At 45.3% G+C, this 13,225-nt stretch overlaps 1 protein-coding gene across 5 annotated transcripts in view; it reads left to right on the top strand.

The window, feature by feature from the left end:
- COQ10A (coenzyme Q10A) overlaps positions 1-13,225 on the top strand; it is a 69,678-nt gene that overhangs the window by 16,279 nt on the left and 40,174 nt on the right. The window lies entirely within an intron of this gene.

Raw genomic sequence — 13,225 nt, 5'->3', positions numbered from 1 at the left:
ATTTGTGGCGGCTATTTTTCCTTCTATGTCCTGGCCGGTCACAGGTTTTAAGAAGTGTAGTCAGTGCCAGCATGCAATCTCTCTCACTGACTCCCACTGCTGGTGCCTTCAGTGTTTGGGGCCTGACCATTGCCTGGAGTCGTGCATTCGCTGTGCCCTTAAACATCGTCAAGTGCAAGTAGAGAAGATTTTCGGTATGGAAACCCCCCACTCCGACCTCGACCTCTGACTCGGTCAAGCCTACCACGGGGTATCCTCCTGCTTCCACGACCTCGACCTCAACTCTCATCAGACCTTCCTCGTTTGGAGCGTTCTCGACCTTGAGTAAATCTGCCAACTTAAGTCTTCTCCTGAGCTTCCCTCAGGTCAGATACCTCAGAAGAAATTTCCAGCGATAGTTCTCAAACTGCCCAAGAAGCATGCCTCCAGGCTGAAGCATCCTTCCTCTTCGCCCTCTTCGCCTTTAGCCTCAGCAAGTGGTCCAGTCTCAGATTCGGATCCACAATCGCAAGCTACCATCCAGACCATTTTCGAAAGGGAGTTTGTTCAGTTACTGACCAAATATAGTCCTTCTTTGACTGCTTTCTGCAGTCCAGCCTGGGCACTCAGCAATCTCACATGTGATCGAATCCTTGCCTGTGCCTCGAGCTGAATCTACACACTGTGCAAGGGGTCGAGTCTTTGCGAGTGTCTGGTCTGGAATCTACACACTCCATACAAGGAGCCAAGTCTTTGGGAGTGTTTCGAGATACCTTGATCCAAACCACTGAGTCTATGGGGTCTCGTCTTCGATTTACAGCTTCTAACCCTTTATTCTCATATAAGGCATTGCCCATTTTGAGGCATAGGGCTATTGGTGTCCTCGATCGAGGAGTTGGAAGCCTCGAAGAGCTGGAACGCCTGGATAAGGAAGGTTTCTCCCTTGAAGAAGACCTGCATCTCGATGAGTGCCTCGACCTTGAACACGACCTGCTTCCAGGCAGTACTCTCATCGCAGGTCGAGGCACTCATCGAGATGCAGGTCCTCTTCAAGGGAGAAACCTTCCTCATCCAGGCGTTCCAGCTCTTCGAGGCTTCCAACTTCTCGATCGAGGACACCAATAGCAGAACCTGAGGGCTCCGCTTCTTCCAGTGCCTCATCCCAGTCTGCTTATTCGCTGGGTTAGCAATACTCCAGAGTTGCCTCACCTTCGTTCTCCACTCGCGGCGTATCGAGTCCCTCTCGAGGCCATGCTCTTGCAGATCAATTGTCCTTTTCCTCCTTCTTCCGTCAAATGGCTGAGGAGCTGGATCTTAAATTGGACTCTGGTTCTAAGTACTCTAAGGAGTATGGGTTTGCCTCAGCCTCCTGCAGAGTCTCTCAAACTTCCTCTTAACAGTCTTCTTTCTCAGATTTTCAAATGAAACCTGGAGACTCCTTATTCCATTCCTGCTGTTCCAGGCAAGTTGGAATTCAGGTATAGAACTATTCATTGCAAGGGTTTTGAGAACTCGCAACTATCTCATCAGTCCCTTCTTGTGGAATCTTCTTTAAAAAGGAGTCATCCTTCCAGAGTCTATGCTACCGTCCCTCCTGGTAGAGAGGGCAGGACCATGGACAAGTTTGGCCATCGTCTTTATCAAAATTCGATGATGGCCTCCAGGGTTTTGAATAATAATTTTATCTTTACTACTTATTTCAAATATTTTATTGAAATACTCCCTGGTTTTACTAAAGACCTTGCTCAACACAGGCTTTTAGAGTTCCAGCAAGTCACTGCTACATTAGCAGAACTCAGGTTGCACCTTCTTTAGTCATCTTATGATGCCTTTGAGCTTTCCTCGAGGGTCACTGCTTTCTCATTAGCGATGCACCGCCTTGCCTGGCTTCACACTATTGATATGGACCCCAACATTCAGGATCGTCTGGCCAATATTCCTTGTGAAGGCAATGACCTCTTTGATGAATCTATAGAGGCCGCCACCAAGAAGTTGTCTGAGCATGAGAAATATTTTGTTTCTATAGACCAAAGCCTAAGCCAGCTCCTTTCAAACCTTTTTGACCTCTTCCAAACTATCGGAGGCGTTATACTCCGAGAGCAGCTCCTTACAATCGAGCACCTCCCAAGAAACAACAACAACAGCAGCAACAGAAGCAACAGAAACCTCAACCTTCTGCTGCACCCAAGGCTTCTCAGCCTTTTTGACTGTCTCAAACAGATCATAACCTCCATCATTCTGCCTCTGTCCTCTCCTCTTCGCACACTGGTTACCTATTTCACATAGAATAATATTTAAAATTGCTTTGCTAACATTCAAAATTCAGCAAACTAATACTCTATTCTTACATCGATATTTAATACCATATTCCCCAGCTAGATCTCTAAGATCAACAGATCAGCATATACTGACCATTACGTCATTGAAAGTAATAGGCACCAGAAGAACTACAATCTTTTATATCTTGGGACCCCAGCTTTGGAACAAGCTACCAATCTATTTACGCGCCAAAAACTCTTTACATAAATTTAAAAGCAAACTAAAAAGTTACCTATTCAAGGATGCATATGAGTCTCGGATTAGATAATTTTCTTTTTAGACCAAGTCTTATCTTAAAATTTCTAATAACCCGTCAGATGTTGTCCTTCCTTAAATGTTTTTCTAAATCTTTTTTTTTTTTTAACAATTGTTGTTTATCCCTCCCTTCCTTATGTATCATTAATTAATTAAGGATATGAGTTTATGTTCATTGTTTTAAATGGTTTTATTTGTCCCCTCAATTTATTATTGTTATACGCATTGAATAAACTTGAGGTCGTCTCTTATCATTTTTACCATTGATTAGAGACCATTACATCAGACCTCTGGGTGCTATCCATCATCAGGGAAGGATATTCTCATTTCATTTAGATTCCACCGGAGCTTCCTCCAAGAGAGTATCCTTCCAGTCCTTCCCAGACCACCCTTCTTCTTCAGGAAGTTCAAGCTCTGCTTCATCTCTGTGCCATCGAGGAGGTTCTGCTGGAACAGCAGAACAGGGGTTTTTACTCCTGTTACTTCCTAATTCCGAAGAAGATGGGCGATCTGCGGCCTAGTTTAGTCTCAGGGCTCTCAACAAATTTTTGATCAAAGAAAAATTTTGCATGTTGTCCCTGGCATCCCTATATCCCCTTCTGGATCAGAACAATTGGTTGTGTTCTCTAGAACTCAAGGAGGCATACACTCACATTCCCATTCATCCAGCTTCCCGTCGGTACCTCAGATTTCGGGTGGGGAATCTGCATTTCCAGTACAGAGTGCTATCCTTCTGCCTGGCATCATTTCCAAGAGTGTTCACCAAGTGCCTAGTGGTGGTTGCAGCAGCTCTGCGGAACCTTGGTCTTCAGGTGTTCCGTACCTGGACGACTGGCTCATCAAAGATTCAACAGCTCAGGGGGTTATTGTAGCGACCCAATGGACTACCTGGTTCCTACAAAGTTTGGGGTTCGAAATCTGGACACTGTACAACTCAGAGCATTCCTTCCTCAGCAATGTCTGGATACTCTTCTTCAGTTTTGCCGTAAGGTGTCTTCCCTTACGTCACTCTCAGCAAGACACATGATGGTACTACTCGGTCACATGGCTTCTACAGGTCATGGGACTCCTTTTGCCAGACTTCACCTCAGAATTCCTCAGTAGACCCTGGCATCTCAGTGGGAGCAGGCTTGCGACCCACTTTCCCAACACATCACAGTGACTCCTTCTTTGAGGCAGTCTCTCCACTTGTGGATGCTCTCTTCCAATCTCTCGAGAGGCTTGCTGTTCCAAACGCCCCCTCATCAGAAGGTTCTCATGATAAATTCCTCAACTTACGCTTGGGGGGGTGCATCTAGACGGTCTCCATACTCAAGGCTCTTGGTCCAATATGGATCGTCAATGTCACATCAATCTGTTGGAACTGAACGATCTTCAATGCTCTAAAAGCTTTTCAACATCTTCATGACAAAGTAGTCCTCATTCGAATGGACAATCAACTCGCTATGTACTATGTCAACAAGCAGGGAGGCACAGGTTCTCGCCCTCTTTGCCAAGAAGCTCTCCATGTTTGGACTTGGGCTGTCTCTCACAACATCTTCCTGAAAGCTGTCTACATTCAAGGGAAGAACAATTGTCTGGCAGACAAATTGAGTCGCCTTCTACAACCTCACGAATGGACTCTTAATTCATCGCCTCTTCATCACATCTTCTCTCTGTGGGGGACCCTTCAGATAGACCTCTTCATGTCTCCCCACAACAACAAATTGCCTCAATTCTGCTCAAGGATATACTCTCCTCACCGCATGGAGGCGGATGCTTTTCTTCTGGAATGGACGAACAAGTTTCTATATGCATTCCCTCTGAATCCCAAGACTCTTGTCAAGCTCAAGAACGATCATGCCACCATGATTCTAATAGCTCCTCGGTGGCCCAGGCAACCCTGGTTCTCCCTTCTTCTTCAATTCAGCAGCAGGGAGCCATACCTTCTACCAGTTTTTCCATCTCTGCTTACACAGAGTCAAGGATCTCTACTTCATCCCAACCTGCAGTCTCTACACTTGACAGCTTGGTCCCTCTCAACTTAACCCCTTTTCAGTTTTTTCAACCAGTTCGGGACATTTTAGAGGCTTCCAGAAAATCTGCCACTAGACAATGCTACCACCAAAAATGGACTAGATTTTCTAAGTGGAGCATCTCTCGCAACAAGGAGCCTCAAGCTACCTCCTTGTCTTCCATCTTGGATTATCTTCTGCACTTATCTACCTCTGGCCTCAAGTCTACATCCATTTGAGTCCATCTTAGTGCAATTGCTGCTTTCTATCAGCCTATCGAAGGGAAACCCCTTTCTGCTCAACCTGTGGTTTCCAGATTTATGAAAGGTCTTTTCCATGTCAAACCACCTCAAACCGCCTCCAGTGGTTTGGGATCTCAATGTTGTTCTTGCTCAATTGATGGTCTCCTTTTGAACCAATGGCTAAGGCTCGTCTCAAATATCTTACTTGGAATGTGGTGTTTCTCATTGCTCTCACATCTGCTCAAAGAGTCAGTGAGCTACAATCTTTAGTTGCTGATCCACCTTTCACAGTTTTCCATCATGACAAGGTGGTCCTCCGTACTCATCCTAAATTCTTACCGAAAGTGGTTTCAGAATTTCATCTCAATCAATCCATTGTACTTCCAGTGTTTTTTCTAAGACCTCATTCTCATCCTGGAGAATTAGTTCTTCATACCCTGGACTGTAAACGTGCTTTGGCTTTCTACTTAGTACGCACCAAAGCACACAGATCTGCTCCTCAACTTTTTGTCTCCTTCGATCCAAACAAGTTGGGACATCTGATTTCTAAGCGAACCATCTCCAACTGGATGGCTGCTTGTATCTCTTTCTGCTATGCTCAGGCTGGACTGCATCTACAGAGTCGAGTCACAGCCCACAAAGTCAGAGCCATGGCTGCTTCAGTAGCTTTCCTCAGATCCACTCCTATTGAGGAAATATGCAAAGCTGCCACCTGGTTCTCGGTTCATACTTTCACCTCTCATTATTGTCTTGATGCTTTCTCTAGACTGGATGGCCATTATGGCCAGGCAGTATTACAAAATTTATTCTCCTGAATTGCCAACACTCCCACCATCCCATTCTGGCTAGCTTGGAGGTCACCCACATGTGAGAATAGCTGCTTGCTTGTCCTGGGATAAAGGGACAGCAAGCAGCTATTCTCGCAACCCACCCACCTCCCCTGGTTGGCTTCTCTGATAGCTATCTGAACTGAGGAAACGCCCTGTGCTGGGCGGGAAGGCACTCGCACATGTGCGGTGTGGCAGACTCGAAATTTCTGAGTTTCTTCAAGCAAGTCTGCTTGCGAGGCTGTCCGCATCCGGATGATGTCACCCACATGTGAAAATAGCTGCCTGCTGTCCCTGGATAACACCTGTTACGGTAAGTAACTGTGCTTTCCCTTCTACCACACGCTTCTTTCTGTTAGAAAATAAAACCAGAGCAAACATTTTCCTGCCATTGAATTATCTGAGTAGGCCTTGGGTATTTGTGTACTTCATCTATGCATTAATCTTGCCTTATACTGTACTTTGTTGCTGTCTCCATTTGTTGCTCCCCCAAATCTCCATTTAATCTAATCTAATCTAAACCTTAGGTTTGTATACCGCATCATCTCTACATTTGTAAAGCTCGACACGGTTAACAAGGGTTAGGGTAGAAAGGAACTCCAGTGGAGGGAAGAGGCAAAATGAAGAGAAAATTTAGAAGACTAGAATAACCAGAGAGGGAGGAGGAGTTATATTTTTGAGAATAACCAGGTTTTCAGATGTTTACGGAAGAGTTGGAGGGAGCTCAGATTCCTAAGAGGGGAGGTAAGGTTGTTCCAGAGCTGAGTGATTCTGAAAGGGAGGGAAGAACCTAGTTTTCCTACAAGTGAAACTCCTTTTAGAGAGGGAAAGGAAAGTTTCAGTTTTTGGGTGGATCTGGCAGAATTGGGGTTAGAGGAGTTCCAAGAAAGAGGAATGAAGGGAGGGAGAATACCGTGTAGGATCTTGAAAGTGAGGCAGGCACATTTGAAGTGGACTCTGGAGATAATTGGAGTTTAGTTGTCTTTACTGTATTATTGGTTGTGTGTATTGTTGTGATGCCATCTTGCAGCTCTGAAGATCAACTCTTCAGCTGTCTGGGCTTTCCAAACCTAAAACAGGAACCCCATGGCCATGAATATGCTAAAGAAATCTGCCTGCACTGGAGACTAGTGCTGCCTGATTCAGGAAAAAAAATTTGATTCGATTCAGCCTATTGAATTATTTCTCGATTTGATTTTCCTGCCCAATTGGGTGTTTTTGGGGTTTTTTCATCAAACATCCTTGTGGGTTTATTTTATAGATTCTTCACCCCTTTTATACCCTCCCTTTGCCCTCTTCTACCCACACTGGCGCTGTGGTGTAAAAATAAACAAAAAAGACATTTCCTCTCTATTAAATCCTGGCACGTTCACGGTCTAACACCAACTGTAGCAGGATACACATTTCAGATCTGACATATTTTAATCACAAATAGAAAATAAAATAATTTTTTCTACCTTTTGTTGTCTGGTCATTATTCAAATCATTTTGGTCCCAGGCTCTGGTTGTCTGATAACTCGCTTGCTAGGGTCTCCTGCCCATTTGTCGTTTTCTTCTTTCTCAGTGCTAACCATCCATCTTCCATGTCTGTCCTCCCCTTCCATTTCCCTTCACTCCACCGGAGGTGTGGCATCTTTCCATTTTTTCGTCTCCATCCCCAGATCCACCTTTTCTCAGCTACCCTTTCATCCAGCATCTCTTCCTCCTTCCCCACCACCCCAGGGTCCACCATCTCTCCCTTTCTCTTCCCAACTACCCTCCTATTTCTATCCCCCCTCCACACCATCCCTTGTCTCCAACTTCTCTCCCTTTCTGTTTCTTCCCTCCTTAAATCCCATTGTCCACCATCTCTCTCCCTCTCCTCTGTTTTTAGTCCCATTATTTCTTCTCCCCCCCCAGTCCGGCATATGCACTTCTCTTTGAACCCCCCCTTCCCTCCCTCCCTCCATGTACTTCTATACCAGTGCCTGCACCACCACCCCTGAAGGTCTGTGTCCCCCCACCCACCCCCGGAGGCCTACATGTTTCCCCCTGGCCTCCCAGTCTTACTTTTACTTAATTCTAGCAGTGGCGCAGCCTTTAGAGAGGATCGCCGGTGCTAGCAATGCTTGCAGACTGCCATCGGCCTCCGAAGTTGTCTTACCTCTGCTGCGGTCCCGCCCCTCCTCTGACATCAGAGGCAGGATCGCAACAGAGGAAACAACAGCTCCAGAGGCCGATGGCAGCCTGCAAGGATCCAGTAAAGCACCGGCGATCCTCTCTGCAGGCTGCTCTGCTGCTGGAATTAGGTAAATGGATGTGTGGGAGGCCAGGGGGGAAGCCGAACACCACAGCACTTCCCGACTGACCCTCCCCCCTTGCCCTCTAAAGCAGGAGTGGCAGTGGCCGGATAGCAAGAGGCAGTACTGCCGCTCCTGCTTGAGGGGGGAGGGTCAGTCACTGAATCGGGAGTCCGATTTTTTATTTTTATTTTTATTTTTTTTAATTTTTAAATCGATTCAAATCGATTCACCCGAAGTGAATTGGTGAATTGATTTGAATCGTGAATTGGGCAGCACTACTGGAGACCCACCACAGGCAAATTGTAACCAAGCATGTTTATTATGGATATCTACAAAGCCAATTGTGAGCTCCCCAGGATAAAGTTTTGAAGCCCTGCTTTATGTGTATTAGCGTGACTGACACCAGTATGCAAACAGACCAATCCTAGCATTAGACTTATTTGTTTACTGTATTTTATAATGTTTGTGCTTGAAATTGTGGCTGTAAATGTTTTATACATCGCTTGGATTTTAAGCGAGTCATAAATTTTTTTAAAATAAATAAATATATGGTCACTAATTAGTGAGAAGCATGGAGGTAGGGGTGACCATACAATTGATGAGATGGGTATGCTGATTGTCCTCTGGGTTAGAGCATTGCTTCTCAATCCATTCCTTGAGACACACCCAGCCAGTTGGGTTTTCAGGAATTCCACAATGAATATGCATAAGAGAGATTTGCATACTGAAGAGGTAGCATATTCATTGTTGGTGTCTTAAAACCCTGACTGGCTAGGTGTGCCTTGAGGACTAGGTTAAAGCAGTGATTCTCAGTCCTGTCCTGAAAGACCACCAGCCAGTCAGGTTTACTATGTTATTAAACACAAGAGAAATAATTGGTATTAACACTGTAGCTTGACGTTGGAATGTTAAAAGCTAAAAATATGAAGCAAGAATTAGTAGCCTGCAGCTGATTTTCAAAAGAAAAGCCACTCTTGTAACTTCCCTTTGATTAGTAGCTGCAAACTGTATGCACTAGTATTGTGCAAATGCACTACCTTCTATTTGGGCAGGCCACTGGGGACAAAATAGTAAGCAGACATTTGAAAACTAAATGCATGTGTGCAGTTGGGCTCCCTTAACCTCAACGTGCCCCTTGGGAATGCTTCTAATTTGGCTAAACGTATGCTTGTTATGGAGACTTAGATGGATTTCAACTGGACAAAGGAAGGAAATTTTCTGAACGACTATCTAATACCCAAGTAAAAGGGGAGGGGCATAATCAAAAATGTGCCTAAGTCTGAGGTTGGCCATTTTGCACAAAACGTGCAACCTCAGACTCGGGCACAAACCCAGCAGGAAAAATGTCCATTTTCAAAGCTTCCAAACGTCTATCTTTTATTTTTGCAAATAAGCAAGGTATAAGTTTTGGTCTTTAGGATGTCTACCTTTTTTGCCCATTTTGAAAAATAAAAGCGTCCACGCGAAAAATGTACAAAAGCAAGTTTTTTGTCTGGACTTACCCACCAATTATCGCAGCAGAAAGAATCCCCATCAGCCGAACCGGCTGTGGAGGATTCCTGGCGGCTCAGTTGATGGGGATTTTTCCTGCCAGGATCAGCTACACCCCTCCCCCTGACATACCCCTGATTTCCCATACCTCCCCCGACAACTCCGTCTCCCCCCACATTCCTGGGCCCCCCTCCAACATCCCCGGAACACCCCGTACCTTTGGAAGGGCCCTGCCTACAAGGCCGCATGCTGCAATGACGGGGCTTCCCCCTCCCAGTACATTTTGCGATACATTGGGAGGGGCCGAAGACACTGGCTCAAAATTGGGTTTTCAGGATATCCCTAAAGAACATGCATGATAGAGATTTGCATATAATGGAAGTGACGGTTGCAAATCTGCCTCATACATGTTCTTTAGGGATATCCTGAAAACCCAACTAACTGGTTCCCTAGCACTGGTTTAAGAACCTGTGCTGGCTGGAATGGAATTAAAGCTCTACCTTTCTTCTTTCTCTCTGGCTATTTCCTAGTGAAGTCAACCAAGGTTAGCTCCCTCCCCCACTGTTCATTATGTAAATTTTAGATTACTGGTAATTCTGTGACAGAAAGGTCCTAAGGCGTGCCTATGCTTGATTGTCTGGGTCTTGTTGTATGGCTGTCTTTGTGTGTCATCTATATGTGTCTTTAGTATTGTGTGACTGTGTTGGCATTTAGTTTCAAGCTGTATTTTTGGTAAATAAAAGTTGCTCAGAGATTAGATTGGCACATCTTCCACTCTGTCTTGGCAGGCATCTCAAGCCCCAAACTGCTATTTAAATTATAAATCTGAAATTGGCATACACTTGCTCTCAAGTCACCAAATGTATGATTCTATAACGCCATGCCCTGAGCCACCTTACAAACAGCTTCTCTTCACAAAAACATGGATAGAACTGTTAGAAACAGTAGTTCTAGACTTTTTTTTTTATGCCACAAGAAATTGCTATACACTCCTGATTCATGGATTCTCACATTTTTGGATTGCTGATGGCATATGTCTATGGAGCAGCCTGTTCTGAGGCTGATGCAAAAAAAATGTGTTATGATACTGTGGGCAGGATGCACAAAGCTCTAACACCATGGTAAAAAAATACCGTGGTGGGAGCAATTTTTTTAAAAAATTTTTTAACCGGCACTACTTAGCACAATATCATGCAAATTATATGCATGCTATTTGTGTTGAGAATCACTGGTAAAGGGGGGGGGGGGAACTATGTTGGCCCTTGCTCAGAAGAGCAATCACTAGGCACAGCTCCTCCCTCCTGTCAACTGCTCTCCCTGCCTCAATCAACTCAGCCACAGGTCTCCCCAAGGCCGCCAACTGTTCAGGACTGCTCTTGCCTGCTCAGCCACTATCAGCTGAGCTGGCAGGGGAAGCCCTAAATAGCTGTTCAGCAGAGGAAGCCCCTAAAGCCACCAGCAGATGCCCACTTCCTCCTGCCACAAGTCCAGCCCCCCTCCCTGACCTTATTTTGACGTTCATCAGGAAAGATGAAACGCCCTCCTGCTGACAGGCCCACCTCTTCAAAATGATAGGCCTTCCCCCTTCCTGGTGCAGCCTAGGATGTACTGTGAGGGGACCGTAGGCCCCTCCTAGTGTATTCCAGAATGCATCAGGAAGGGGAAGGCCTGCCATTTTGAAGAGGCAGGCCTGCCGGCAGGAGAGAGTAAGCATTCCTCCTGCTGAACCTCAAAAAAATAGGTACGGGGTGGGGGTATCTACTCTGGACATCCCTCATGCCAAACTTAAAAGGTGTAGGGTGGGTGTTGGGGGCCCAACCCACTAGACCAGTGTTCTTCAACCACCGGTCCATGGACCAGTGCCGGTCCACAGAAATTTCCTGCCGGTCCACAGGGCCGGCACGTGCATCAGGCCCAAAACAGTGTTCTTCAACCGTCAGTCCACGGTGTGATCAATGCAGAGTTATCTTCGAGCCAGCTCCCTCTTCCTCACTAATTAAGTGCACAAAGCCACGGGCAGTGGCTCCTACGCATGTCCTACGCCTGGACCGGAAGCCTTGGCTTCCAGATGAGGTGTGGGACGCACAAGGAGTCACTGCCCACAGCTTTGTGCACTGCATCAGTGAAGAAGAGGGAGCCGGCCTGAAGATAACACCGGGGGCGCATAAAGTGGCCAGGCGTGAGTAGGCCAGAAGGTAAGGCAAAGCATGGAGGGAGGGAGACAACAAAGGTAAGGGGGGAATGATTTTATTTTTGAATTTAGTGATTGAACTATGTCAATTTTGAGAATTTACATCTGCTGTCAGTGTGCTTTGTGTAGTTTAATTTTGTGGTTAACCATTATGTGTTATTAATAAGATTATATTGTGTGTATCTATGAAAAATGAATGGAAAAAATAGTGTTACAATTAGTACTATTACGGAGGTGGAGTCTGGGATGGAGATTGGGTAGAGATGAGCGGGGTCTGGCCCAGTGTTCTTCAACCGCCGGTCTGCGGAGTGATGCCGGTCCACATAATAATTATTTTATTTCTACCGGTCTATAGGTGTAAAAAGGTTGAAGAACACTGCACTAGACCACCAGGGTTTCTTTGAGGGGTACAGCAGGAGAGGGAACAGGAGGCTGTGGACGACTGGTGGAATGGGATTAGAGGTCTTTCTCTTTTTTTTTTAAATTTGCGGAGGGGTGGGCTGAGCTTTCAAACCTCACTTTGGCTCAGGCATGAACAGGAAAGTAAGGTTATAACAGCTCATTAAAGTTTGCACTGGAACCAACGCGTCACACAAGAGTGCACATCAGAATACTGATGAGCTCCTTGTAATGCGTTAGCATAGGATTCTCGATGGCTGCTACAACAATCAGTAGCAGCCACAGTGAACCCTTTTGTGCATTGGGAAGAGGGTTTTCCTGCCAGTAAGACTGCTTTAATGAGCCTTATTGGCCCAAAAACCTTTTGTGCGTCGGGGCCTCTGTATATAGAAATCTATTTGGTATTTGGACCCTGGTGTGGTGCCTGGGACAAGGCTGTGCTCCATCCTGTTCTGCCCCATTATCTTTTGCCTACATGGGTTGCTAAACTCTGGGGCTTGGCTTGGTTTGCTGTGATTGCAGGGAGTAAGACAAGGGCTATTTATAGCTTTTCATGTCACAGGCTGGGGAGGAAGGCCATGCTGTTTGCATCTGTAGAGAGGGAATGTGGGCAGGGCAAGGCATTGTTTAATTATTAAATCCTGACCATAACACTTGAAATGAGAGTGAGACAGGGAAGATCTACTGAAAAAGTGCATTCCTATAAGATATCCATCCTTTTCTGAGCACATCAAGGCTGCCTCATAGTACATGTATGAAAAGCTTTATAGTTTTGTTAATCAGATCTTTTAACACTAAAATCCAGTTAGCATACCTGGTAACTGAACCTTGATACTAATATCCCTTATCAGAAAAAAATATATAAATCTCTCTCTCTCTCTCTCTCTTTACTTAAGTAGCTTGCATGAAATTATACAAATAGAAGAACTGTAGCTGGGATGTGTACTTTTTATTTTATTTAAAGGGGGAAGAAAGGAGAATAGTAAATTAGACTCCGACTATACCTCTGTTCCATCATGAATTTCTGTTTTTGTACTATGGATGTCTAGTGTAATCTCCCATATAGCCAGCAGATGGCACTGTTTTGTTTTAGTAGTTGAAGGTGTGTGTATGAGGGGGGAGGGGCTTCAATTCTGCAGAGATCTCTGATATTACATGAGGGTTCCGGTTAAGCAAAGAAGTGTGCATACGAATCCCAAAGCTAATTTTAAAGCTGCCTTATTACAGTTTGTTAATCACGTTAGCT

This window comes from Geotrypetes seraphini, chromosome 3 (assembly GCF_902459505.1).
Source record: "Geotrypetes seraphini chromosome 3, aGeoSer1.1, whole genome shotgun sequence".
Taxonomy (NCBI): domain Eukaryota; kingdom Metazoa; phylum Chordata; class Amphibia; order Gymnophiona; family Dermophiidae; genus Geotrypetes; species Geotrypetes seraphini.
Note: the sequence above shows the minus strand (reverse complement) of the source record. Positions and strands in the feature narration are given on the sequence as shown.